The sequence below is a fragment of the Symsagittifera roscoffensis genome, chromosome 2, assembly GCF_963678635.1.
Source record: "Symsagittifera roscoffensis chromosome 2, txSymRosc1.1, whole genome shotgun sequence".
Taxonomy (NCBI): Eukaryota; Metazoa; Xenacoelomorpha; order Acoela; family Convolutidae; genus Symsagittifera; species Symsagittifera roscoffensis.
The window spans coordinates 71,957,931-71,969,759 of NC_087063.1; positions in this window are offsets into that span (position 1 = coordinate 71,957,931).

Sequence of the window (11,829 nt, forward strand, 5' to 3'; positions counted from 1 at the left end):
TTCAAATCAATAGGAGTTACTCTGCTTTTTTGCAATTTCATTATTTATTTTTTCCAACACCTCTCCAACCTGCTGAATTTCAAGCCAGTGGAAATAAAAGTGACCTTGCAAATACCATTTAGACTCATTAAGATAACGGTGGTAAATAATTAAATAAACCACCGGAAGTTTTTTGTATTTTGATAGCTTGTTGAAACATAGACGGATTTTTCTCTCCAAGTCTTTATCAACCCATAATGAGTTAAAGTCAAACGAATAGTCGAAAACGTTTTCATAATCAGCAATATTCAAATCGCTCACAGTGCCATACTTTTGTTTTGTAGAAATGCACCAAGAGATTTGTTGAAGCTCACTCAAATAAAATTGTTCTTTGAAAATCAACTCGTATTCTTTCTTTGAAATTTCCTTTGCCCTTTCGAGGAAGACGACGTAGCGTTCATTACATAATTTGAAAAATGAGTTTTTTTCTGCGGTTGAAAACACTCTTAATTGTAAATGTTCATTATCAATATCTTCAGTACACCAAGTTCCCTCTAATTTCATTTTTCTTATTTCAAAATTTGACAATTTTATCATTTGGTATATTTTGCCCAGAAACGGCCGCCGCCTTTTGAGAGTAATTTCAATTTACTGCCTTTTCACCATAAAATTTAGGTCAAGTTAAGGAATTAGTTTACTGCTGCCAACAGTTAAGCTACGCTGCCAAAATGGCCGGCGAATTTTTATTATATACCATAAAAGTCAATTCCCCGTTCACTAACAAATTTCAACTAGGTCGAAAGTTCATTTACCCTAAACAAGCATAACAATTAATATGATTCATATAATTAATCAGGACCAATAATTGGGACCCCAAAATTTGGAATTAGAAGATTTTTGTATCGTGTCCCTTGTTGTTAAGCTAAACTTAGCAAGATCCTAAGTAGGGGGTCTTCTGCTTTTTGGGTGGAAAATCTCTTTCGTTTACAAAATCCTAGGATGAGGGTCCTCCAAAAAATTAAGGACCCCTTTCCTAGGATTTTGCTTTACGTGAGGACCCCCCCCTTAGGAAGGACCCCCCCCCCCCCTTAGGATCCGGGACACGATACAATACTACTGAGGAGTCACCCTCTCCTTTTAGCTCCCCGTTTAAAACATTTCAAACCCCCGTTGAACCATTAAGCCCACCCCACTTGATCTGGTTGAAGCTAGAGGGCAAATGGCGCCAGGAAAAATGGTCGTATGGTGATTTTTACCAAGGCGATGGTAATAAAAAAACAATTAAATAAACCGTTAAAATGCCAATTTGAAAAAGTAGAAAAATATAAAAACATAAAAATTTAATTTGAAAAGTAGAAATTTATGAAATGTAATACGGGGCAGCTGCACTGAAAAGGAAATGAAGTAACGCTGAAAAAAAATGCAATTATTTTGATATAAAAATATTAGGATTATAATCCATTTTTATTGGACTTTAATTGGTTATTTGTAATTTTGTAGACACTGACTATAAAAATACAAAAAACAACAGCTCGTATCAGCGCAAAGCCCTGAATGTTCAGGCTGCCCTATAAGTTCCATGAACAATTGATTGATTTTTCAAAAAAAAATTTTCTTTTCTAAGATTTGAGATTACTTTTGAAAACAAACCATATAAAGTACAAAATCTCCGCTTCAACCAATTTGGAACAACTGCGAAGACGGAATAAAACTCCGCTTACGAGTTAATAGCGCGAAATATATCACGCGTTAATTGTCAACCTTTAAAACCGTTAAACGTTTAAAAACGTTACAAAAATGCTCACAGTGAAATACCTGTTTAAATTTGAGCTCAGGACAACAATGTTTTCAGTTAATTTTTTTAAAAAAATTTCGTTAAAAATAGCTTAATTAATAGTCAAAATTTGTCTGAAGAAAAAAAACTACCCCGAGCACAAATTTTCCGTCACTTCCTGCGAAATTCCATGGACACTCGGTGCGGTTAAGGGGGTTTTATGTTTGCTATTTTGGTGTGTTTTTAACAATTAACGCGCAAGATGTTTCATGCTATCCATGCGTAAAACAAGCATTGGGGTTTCATAGAGTGCGAACAATCGATTACAGTAGGATTTCGTCGACTTTAATCGACAAAAATGACTGTTGTTTTGGTTTCGTCAAATCGCTAAAATCTATTTTTCTAGAATATAATCGTGTATAAATGTTTATGATATTTTTTTCTGAAATCTGTCAGAATTTTTCAAACAGTGCAATGATTTTAAATACTGACTATTGACTCAGGATATTTTATGAGAAAGTAACAAAAGTAAAAACTGTTTCGGCCACGAAAATTGTTATCTTGTTTTCTGCTTTCTCTCTTCGCAATTACGTTTTTCCGATAAATTTTTCCTATTTTTTTTCTCAAATTTTGCAGAACTTTATTCAATTTACGCCTCTTTCCCTTCCTCTTCCCCATCCCACTCCCCGCGTTAACCATTTTGTTCTTTCCTCCAGTGGGTGAGGTAAAATTGAGGATTTTTTAAGCTGGAGGATGGGGTAAACAAGAGAGGTGAGGGGGGTGGTAAGCAAGGGTGTGTGGGGGAGGTGAAAGGGTGTTTGTGCGGGAGTGGGGGGTTGGAGTGTGGAAGAGGTTGTGGGGTTGTCGAAGAGGTTATGGGGTGCAAAAGTAGGAGCAGATTTCAAACATTAATTTAGCTATTTAACCTGCTCCTAAATCGCTTCTCATAAGTTGAAGCAAGATGCTTGGCGTGATCAAAAAGTTAAGAGACAGTTTTTTTGTTAAAAATCGTTAAGAATCAATTTTTGACATATGGTGAGGGTGGAATTTTTCAAAAAAAGTCCACAAACTGCTTCTTTTCGATAAGTTTATCATTTTCTGCTTCAACTAAATTTCCAAAAGCTGTTTCAAAGATGTTGAAGGGCAGTCAGGGCAATCAGCGCTTCAATCAGTTTTATTAACAGTTACTCAGAGTTCCAAAGTTCACTTTTGAGGAGCTATTTTTTTTCTATTAGCGGCGGTTTTTGGCTTAATGGAACCAGTTCAAAACAAGTATTTATTATACCTAATTATATTCCTGATAACTACCTCTGTTAAATACTTAGAACTAACCAATCATGATCCTTGACTAAAACTTACAATAAGTTGTAAGGCTACAACTATTTATAGTTTCAGTCAGAGAAGAATAAGTTTAACTTAGCAAACAGTTGCTCTTTCTTGATTCTAAACCTCGCAGCGATACCAGTATAAACTAGATCTTTTGAGACTAGGAGATATTGGAATAAGATTAGGACCGGTATTTGACGAAGAAGTTGCACGAACCAATACGGGCGAAAATAAGATAACGTGACGAACAGACGGTGTATTTTATCCAAAAATACTCAAAGAGCAAGGCACCCCGGACTTAAACTCATTAAACTGTTTATCTGGCTCATTTATTTATTGTTCTGACTTTTGTGTTTTCAACTAAGCAATTTTGAAAGAATTTTTTGATACCATCTGAATCATATTGCTGTCTTGAGCTCAAACTCAAAAAAATTTCTATTATGATCGTTTTTACGGTGGTTTGAAAGTTGCTAATTTGGCCAATTGGGGATAATTAGCGCGCAAAATTTTGCTGTCTTATGAAATGCGAGGCAAGTCATTTAGTTTTGTTAGGGTAGGAGACGCAAAATACATCCTTTTTAATTTACATTAGTTTCTGATGGGATGAATTCAAGAATAAAGTTTTAGTTTGTTCATTTTCTTTCTTCAATTATTTCGTCAAGTTTTCAACACAAAATTTTAAGTTGGCCTTAAAATGCAGTCGGATCATTCAGGGCTTCGACCTGATATAAAAGTAGTCTTGTTTGGCTTAGAGTTTGTCAGGTTTTCACCTTTTGCTCAATTTGACCGGAGATGATTTGTTGAAGTGTCTTATAGACAACGTAATTCAGCCAAAACAAATTCGATTGTACGAGGCCCAATAAAAAGTGTGGTTTTAGTTTACAGGTGAAGGGGCCGTTAGTGAGCCAAAAAACAATCACAAAGATTTTATTCTCTGAATGTTCCGACTGCCTTTTGAAGGTCTATTGAGCAGTAATCATCAGCCCACATGCCATATAAAATTCAAACTGATGGATTTTGCTCATATTGACAAATCATTTTCGGCAAAAAAATTTCCTTCAACCAATTTAGAACAATTTCTAAGACGAATTAAATCTCCGATTACGTGTTAATAGCGTAAAACGTATCGCGCATTAATTTTCCCAAATTGGTCAAAATGGCAATTTTTGAACCCCCATAACTTTACGAAAAAAGATCACAGGTAAAAAGTTTTCAAATTTAAGCTTATCACAACCATACGCTTTGAATGATATAGAAAAATCCCGTCAAAATGGCTAGTTAAGAAGTCGAAATTTGTCTGTAGGAACGCCCCTCCCCTTTCCTCGAGAACATATAATCCGTTACTTTCGTTACAAAATTTGGAACAAAAAGTACAATTTTCATCGGAATTCGCAGGTATAGGCATGAAATTGTTTTGAAATGAAAGTAACAGATTATTTGTGCTCTGGTGGTGTGTTTTTTTTTCAGACAACTTTTGATTTTTTAACTAGCCAATTGTGACGGATTTTTTTATTATCATTCAAAAGCTAATGTATTAAGTTTTAATTTTAAAGTTTGGTACAATTAACGCCCGATATATGTCGCGCTATGATCTCACAAGAGAGATTTAATACATCTTAGAAATCGTTCCAAATTGGTTGAGGGAAGCTCATTTGCCAGAATTGATTTGTTACTAGGAGCGACATCTATCACTTTGTACTTCAGATGGCGTGTGAGGGGATGGTTACCAAAAAATGTCGAATTTGAAAAAAAAAATCAATGCATTATTTTAAAATGTTTTTATGTTATTACTGCTCCAAAGACCTTCAAAAGCAGCTGTAACAGCAGTTCACACAGTTTTCTAAGAGTTTTGTTATCTACTAGCTATAAACGTTTTGTGATCGAAAAGAGAAGGATGTTTTACCCGCAACCACTTTTTTGCATAATGCATTTTGAAAGGCATTTATTTTACTTATAGGTGTTTTTTTGTTGTGAACTCTTATTGTAAAACAAATTAGATAGCCAAGTTTTGCATGCATTTTTTTTTGATAACTGAAATTTTTTTAATTATTGTTTTTTTCCTACCGCAGAAAATTTATTATGTTAAAGGTAAATTAGAAAAAACATTTTATTTGTGATAAGTTTTGATAGTCCTAAGAAACTTAAATATGCCGAATTGGCCAAATTGACAAAATGGAATTCCAAAATGTTTCTTCGATACTTTGATGCGTAAACTATAAACTAAGTCTGCTCAAATTAATCCAAAATGACTAATAGCAGCGGACATGGACATAATAGCTGGTTTCAAATCATTAGCAATTTCAATGTTACAAACTGTTAGTGATGTCATTTTCTACTGAGCACAGATAATAAGGAATAAATTTAAAACTAATATTTTGAAAAAATAGACGCTTTATTAATAAGACTTTTTAAAAATACTCAGAGTCAGAGCTTACAGGGTTTGCTTTGATAGTGGGATCGTGTTTCTAATCACTTAGAGTATATTTCTATTAGAACTCCCTGAACTGTAATAGTTGGTAACTAATCATTCCAATGATATATCCAACAATCAGTGGGAGCTATGTCAGTCAAAACGCACAAACCCCCCCCCCCCCCAAAAAAATTTTTTTTGGCACTTTCAGTTAGTTTCATGGCTGTCTCTTGAGTGGAATTGACTCAGTTAGAGGAAAGTGGGTCTATCAGCATCGTTTTTATGCCACTGGAGTTTCATTTCCTTACTTGAAAAAAAAAACAAATTCAAGTTGTAGTGTTTCCCTTGCAATTTTACTTACAAAAGTTTCAAAATCTTATAGAAAAGTAAAGTTACAGAACCCCATGTTGACGAAAATGCTTGTCACACAATTTTCATTTATGAAAAAAAAAATGCTTGTCATACTCTTTCATACAACTTCATAGAGCAAAAGTAAGTGTATGAAAATAGCAAAATAAGAATTTTTTTTCCATGGTATGAAATTTTGTAACAAGCTTTTTTCCATACTCTGGAATTAAAATTTGAGCTTTTTGATCAGTCTTTTTTTTCCGCAAAATTGTATAAAAGTAGCTGATAAGCATTTTTTATGTCATGAAAATGTATGATAAGCACTTCTCAATAAAGGAAAAATCAAAAAAAAAAAATTTTTGAAACTTTGTGTTTCATCCAAAACACTAGCCAAAGATTTTTGTCATAAGAAAACCCAGAGTTTTAGTGGCAGTTAGCACGTATTTGGTTTTGTTACGGTAGGAGACGCAAAATACATCCTTTTTAATTTACATTAGTTTCTGATGGGATGAATTCAAGAATAAAATTTTTGTTTGTTCATTTTCTTTCTTCAATTATTTCGTCAAGTTTTTAACACTAAATTTTAAGTTGGCCTTAAAATGCTGTCGGATCATTCAGGGCTTCGACCTGATATAAAAGTAGTCTTGTTTGGCTATGAGTTTGTCTAGTTTTCACCTTTTACTCAATTTGACCGGAGATGATTTGTTGAAGTGTCTTATAGACAACGTAATTCAGCCAAAACAAATTCGATTGTACGAGGCCCAATAAAAAGTATGGTTTTAGTTTACAGGTGAAGGGGCCGTTAGTGAGCCAAAAAACAATCACGAAGATTTTATTCTCTGAATGTTCCGACTGCCTTTTGAAGGTCTATGGAGCATAAACCTTCAGACCACATGCCATATAAAATTCAAACTGATGGATTTTGCTCATATTGACAAATCATTTTCGGCAAAAAAATTTCCTTCAACCAATTTAGAACAATTTCTAAGACGAATTAAATCTCCGATTACGGGTTAATAGCGTAAAACGTATCGCGCATTAATTTTCCCAAATTGGTCAAAATGGCAATTTTTGAACCCCCATAACTTTACGAAAAAAGATCACAGGTAAAAAGTTTTCAAATTTAAGCTTGTCACAACCATACGTTTTGAATGATATAGTAAAAATTCGTCAATATGGCTAGCTAAGAAGTCGAATTTTGTCTGTAGGAACGCCCCTCCCCTTTTCTCGAGAACATATAATCCGTTACTTTTGTTACAAAATTTGGAACAAAAATTACAATTTTCATCGGAATTCGCAGGTATAGACATGAAAATGTTTTGAAATGAAAGTAACAGATTATTTGTGCTCTGGTGGTGTGTTTTTTTTCAGACAACTTTTGACTTTTTAACAGGCCAATTGTGACGGATTTTTTCACTGTCATTCAAAAGCTAATGTATTGAGTTTTAATTTTAAAGTTTGGTACAATTGACGCCCGATATATGTCGCGCTATGATCTCACAAGAGAGGCTTAATATATCTTAGAAATCGTTCCAAATTGGTTGAGGGAAGCTCATTTGCCAGAATTGATTTGTTACTAGGAGCGACATCTATCACTTTGTATTTCAGATGGCGTGTGAGGGGATGGTTACCAAAAAATGTCGATGTTGAAAAAAAAATTCAATGCATTACTTTAAAATGTTTTTATGTTATTACTGCTCCAAAGACCTTCAAAAGCAGCTGTAACAGCAGTTTACACAGTTTTCTAAGAGTTTTGTTATCTACTAGCTATAAACGTTTGGTGATCGAAAAGAGAAGGATGTTTTACCCGCAACCACTTGAAAAGCATTTATTTTGCTTATAGGTGTTTTTTTGTTGTGAACTCTTATTGTAAAACAAATTAGATAGCCAAGTTTTGCATGCATTTTTTTTGATAACTGAATTTTTTTTAATTATTGTTTTTTTTTCCTACCGCAGAAAATTTATTATGTTGAAGGTAAATTAGAAAAAACAATTTATTTGTGATAAGTTTTGATAGAACTAAGAAACTTAAATATGCGGAATCGGCCAAATTGACAGAGTGGAATTCCAAAATATTTCTCCGATACTTTGATGCGTAGACTATAACTAAGTCTGCTCAAATTAATCCAAAATGACTAATAGCAGCGGACATGGACATAATAGCTGGTTTCAAATCATTAGCAATTTCAATGTTACAAACTGTTAATGATGTCATTTTCTACTGAGCACAGATAATAAGGAATAAATTTAAAACTAATATTTTGAAAAAATAGACGCTTTATTAATAAGACTTTTTAAAGATACTCAGAGTCAGAGCTTACAGGGTTTGCTATGATATTGGGATCGTGTTTCTGATCACTTAGAGTATTTTTCTATTAGAACTCCCTGAACTTTAATAGTTGGTAACTAATCATTCCAATGATATATCCAACAATCAGTGGGAGCTATGTCAGTCAATACGCACAAACCCCCCCCCCCCCCCCCCCCCCAAAAAAAAAAATTTTTTTTTTGGCACTTTCAATTAGTTTCATGGCTGTCTCTTGAGTGGAATTGACTCATTTAGAGGAACGTGGATCTATCAGCATCGTTTTTATGCCACTGGAGTTTCATTTCCTTACTTGAAAATAAAACAAATTCAAGTTGTAGTGTTTCCCTTGCAATTTTACTGACAAAAGTTTCAAAATCTTATAGAAAAGTAAAGTTACAGAACCCCATGTTGACGAAAATGCTTGTCACACAATTTTCATTTATGAAAAAAATGCTTGTCATACTCTTTCATACAACTTCATAGAGCAAAAGTAAGTGAATGAAAATAGCAAAATAAGAATTTTTTCCATGGTATGAAATTTTGTAACAAGCTTTTTTCCATACTCTGGAATTAAAATATGAGCTTTTTGATCAGTCTTTTTATCCGCAAAATTTTATAAAAGTAGCTTGATAAGCTTTTTTATGTCATGAAAATGTATGATAAGCACTTTTCAATAAATGAAAAATCAAAAAAAAAAATTTTTGAAATTTTGTGTTTCATCCAAAACACTAGCCAAAGATTTTTGTCATAAGAAAACCCAGAGTTTTAGTGGCAGTTAGCACGTATTTGGTTTTGTTACGGTAAGAGACGCAAAATACATCCTTTTTAATTTACATTAGTTTCTGATGGGATGAATTCAAGAATAAAGTTTTTGTTTGTTCATTTTCTTTCTTCAATTATTTCGCCAAATTTTCAACAAAAATTTTTAATATGGCCTTAAATTGCAGTCGGATCATTCAGGGCTTCGACCTGATATAAAAGTAGTCTTGTTTGGCTAAGAGTTTGTCTAGTTTTCACCTTTTACTCAATTTGACCGGAGATGATTTGTTGAAGTGTCTGATAGACAACGTAATTCAGCCAAAACAAATTCGATTGTACGAGGCCCAATAAAAAGTGTGGTTTTAGTTTACAGGTGAAGGGGCCGTTAGTGAGCCAAAAAACAATCACGAAGATTTTATTCTCTGAATGTTCCGACTGCCTTGTGAAGGTCTATGGAGCAGTAATAACGTGAAAAGATTTTTTGAAAATCATCAGCCCACATGCCATATAAAATTCAAACTGATGGATTTTGCTCATATTGACAAATCATTTTCGGCAAAAAAATTTCCTTCGACCAATTTAGAACAATTTTTAGGACGAATTAAATCTCCGATTACGTGTTAATTGCGTAAAACGTATCGCGCATTAATTTTCCCAAATTGGTCAAAATGGCAATTTTTGAACCCCCATAACTTTACGAAAAAAGATCACAGGTAAAAAGTTTTCAAATTTAAGCTTGTCACAACCATACGTTTTGAATGATATAGAAAAGTTCCGTCAAAATGGCTAGCTAAGAAGTCGAATTTTGTCTGTAGGAACGCCCCTCCCCTTTCCTCGAGATTATATAATCCGTTACTTTCGTTACAAAATTTGGAACAAAAAGTACAACTTTCATCGGAATTCGCAGGTATAGACATGAAATTGTTTTGAAATGAAAGTAACAGAACAATTGCGCTCTGAAGGTGGTTTTGTTTAGACAACTTTTGACTTTTTAACTAGCCAATTGTGACAGATTTTTTTATTATCATTCAAAAGCTAATGTATTGACCTTTAATTTTAAAGTTTGGTACAATTAACGCACGATATATGTCGCGCTATTATCTCACAAGAGAGATTTAATACATCTTAGAAATCGTTCTGAATTGGTTGAGGGAAGCTCATTTGCCAGAATTGATTTGTTACTAGGAGCGACATTTATCACTTTGTACTTCAGATGGCGTGTGAGGGGATGGTTACCAAAAAATGTCGAATTTGAAAAAAAAATCAATGCTTTATTTTGAAATATTTTTATGTTATTACTGCTCCAAAGACCTTCAAAAGCAGCTGTAACAGCAGTTTACACAGTTTTGTAAGAGTTTTGTTATCTACTAGCTATAAACGTTTTGTGATCGAAAAGAGAAGGATGTTTTACCCGCAACCACTCTTTTGCATAATGCATTTTGAAAAGCATTTATTTTACTTATAGGTGTGTTTTTGTTGTGAACTCTTATTGTAAAACAAATTAGATAGGCAAGTTTTCCATGCATTTTTTTTTCGATAACTGAACTTTTTTTAATTATTGTTTTTTTTTCCTACCGCAGAAAGTTTATTATGTTAAAGGTAAATTAGAAAAAACATTTTATTTGTGATAAGTTTTGATAGAACTAAGAAACTTAAATATGCCGAATCAGCCAAATTGACAAAGTGGAATTCCAAAATGTTTCTCCGATACTTTGATGCATAAACTATAAACTAAGTCTGCTCAAATTAATCCAAAATGACTAATAGCAGCGGACATGGACATAAAAGCTGGTTTCAAATCATTAGCAATTTCAATGTTACAAACTGTTAGTGATGTCATTTTCTACTGAGCACAGATAATAAGGAATAAAATTAAAACTATTATTTTGAAAAAATAGACGCTTTATTAATAAGACTTTTTAAAAATACTCAGAGTCAGAGCTTACAGGGTTTGCTTTGATAGTGGGATCTTGTTTCTAATCACTTAGAGTATATTTCTATTAGAACTCCCTGAACTTTAATAGTTGGTAACTAATCATTCCAATGATATATCCAACAATCAGTGGGAGCTATGTCAGTCAATACGCACAAACCCCCCCCCCCCCCCCAAAAAAAAAAAATTTTTTTTTGGCTCTTTCAATTAGTTTCATGGCTGTCTCTTGAGTGGAATCGAGTCAGTTAGAGGAAAATGGATCTATCAGCATCGTTTCTATGCCACTGGAGTTTCATTTCCTTACTTGAAAATAAAACAAATTCAAGTTGTAGTGTTTCCCTTGCAATTTTACTGACAAAAGTTTCAAAATCTTATAGAAAAGTAAAGTTACAGAACCCCATGTTGACGAAAATGCTTGTCACACAATTTTCATTTATGAAAAAAGTGCTTGTCATACTCTTTCATACAACTTCATAGAGCAAAAGTAAGTGAATGAAAATAGCAAAATAAGAATTTTTTCCATGGTATGAAATTTTGTAACAAGCTTTTTTCCATACTCTGGAATAAAAATTTGAGCTTTTTGATCAGTCTTTTTATCCGCAAAATTGTATAAAAGTAGCTTGATAAGCTTTTTTATGTCATGAAAATGTATGACAAGCACTTTTCAATAAATGAAAAATCAAAAAAAAAAATTTTTTGAAATTTTGTGTTTCATCCAAAACACTAGTCAAAGATTTTTGTCATAAGAAAACCCAGAGTTTTAGTGGCAGTTAGCACGTATTTGGTTTTGTTACGGTAAGAGACGCAAAATACATCCTTTTTAATTTACATTAGTTTCTGATGGGATGAATTCAAGAATAAAGTTTTTGTTTGTTCATTTTCTTTCTTCAATTATTTCGCCAAGTTTTCAACACAAAATTTTAATATGGCCTTAAATTGCAGTCGGATCATTCAGGGCTTCGACCTGATATAAAAGTAGTCTTGTTTGGCTA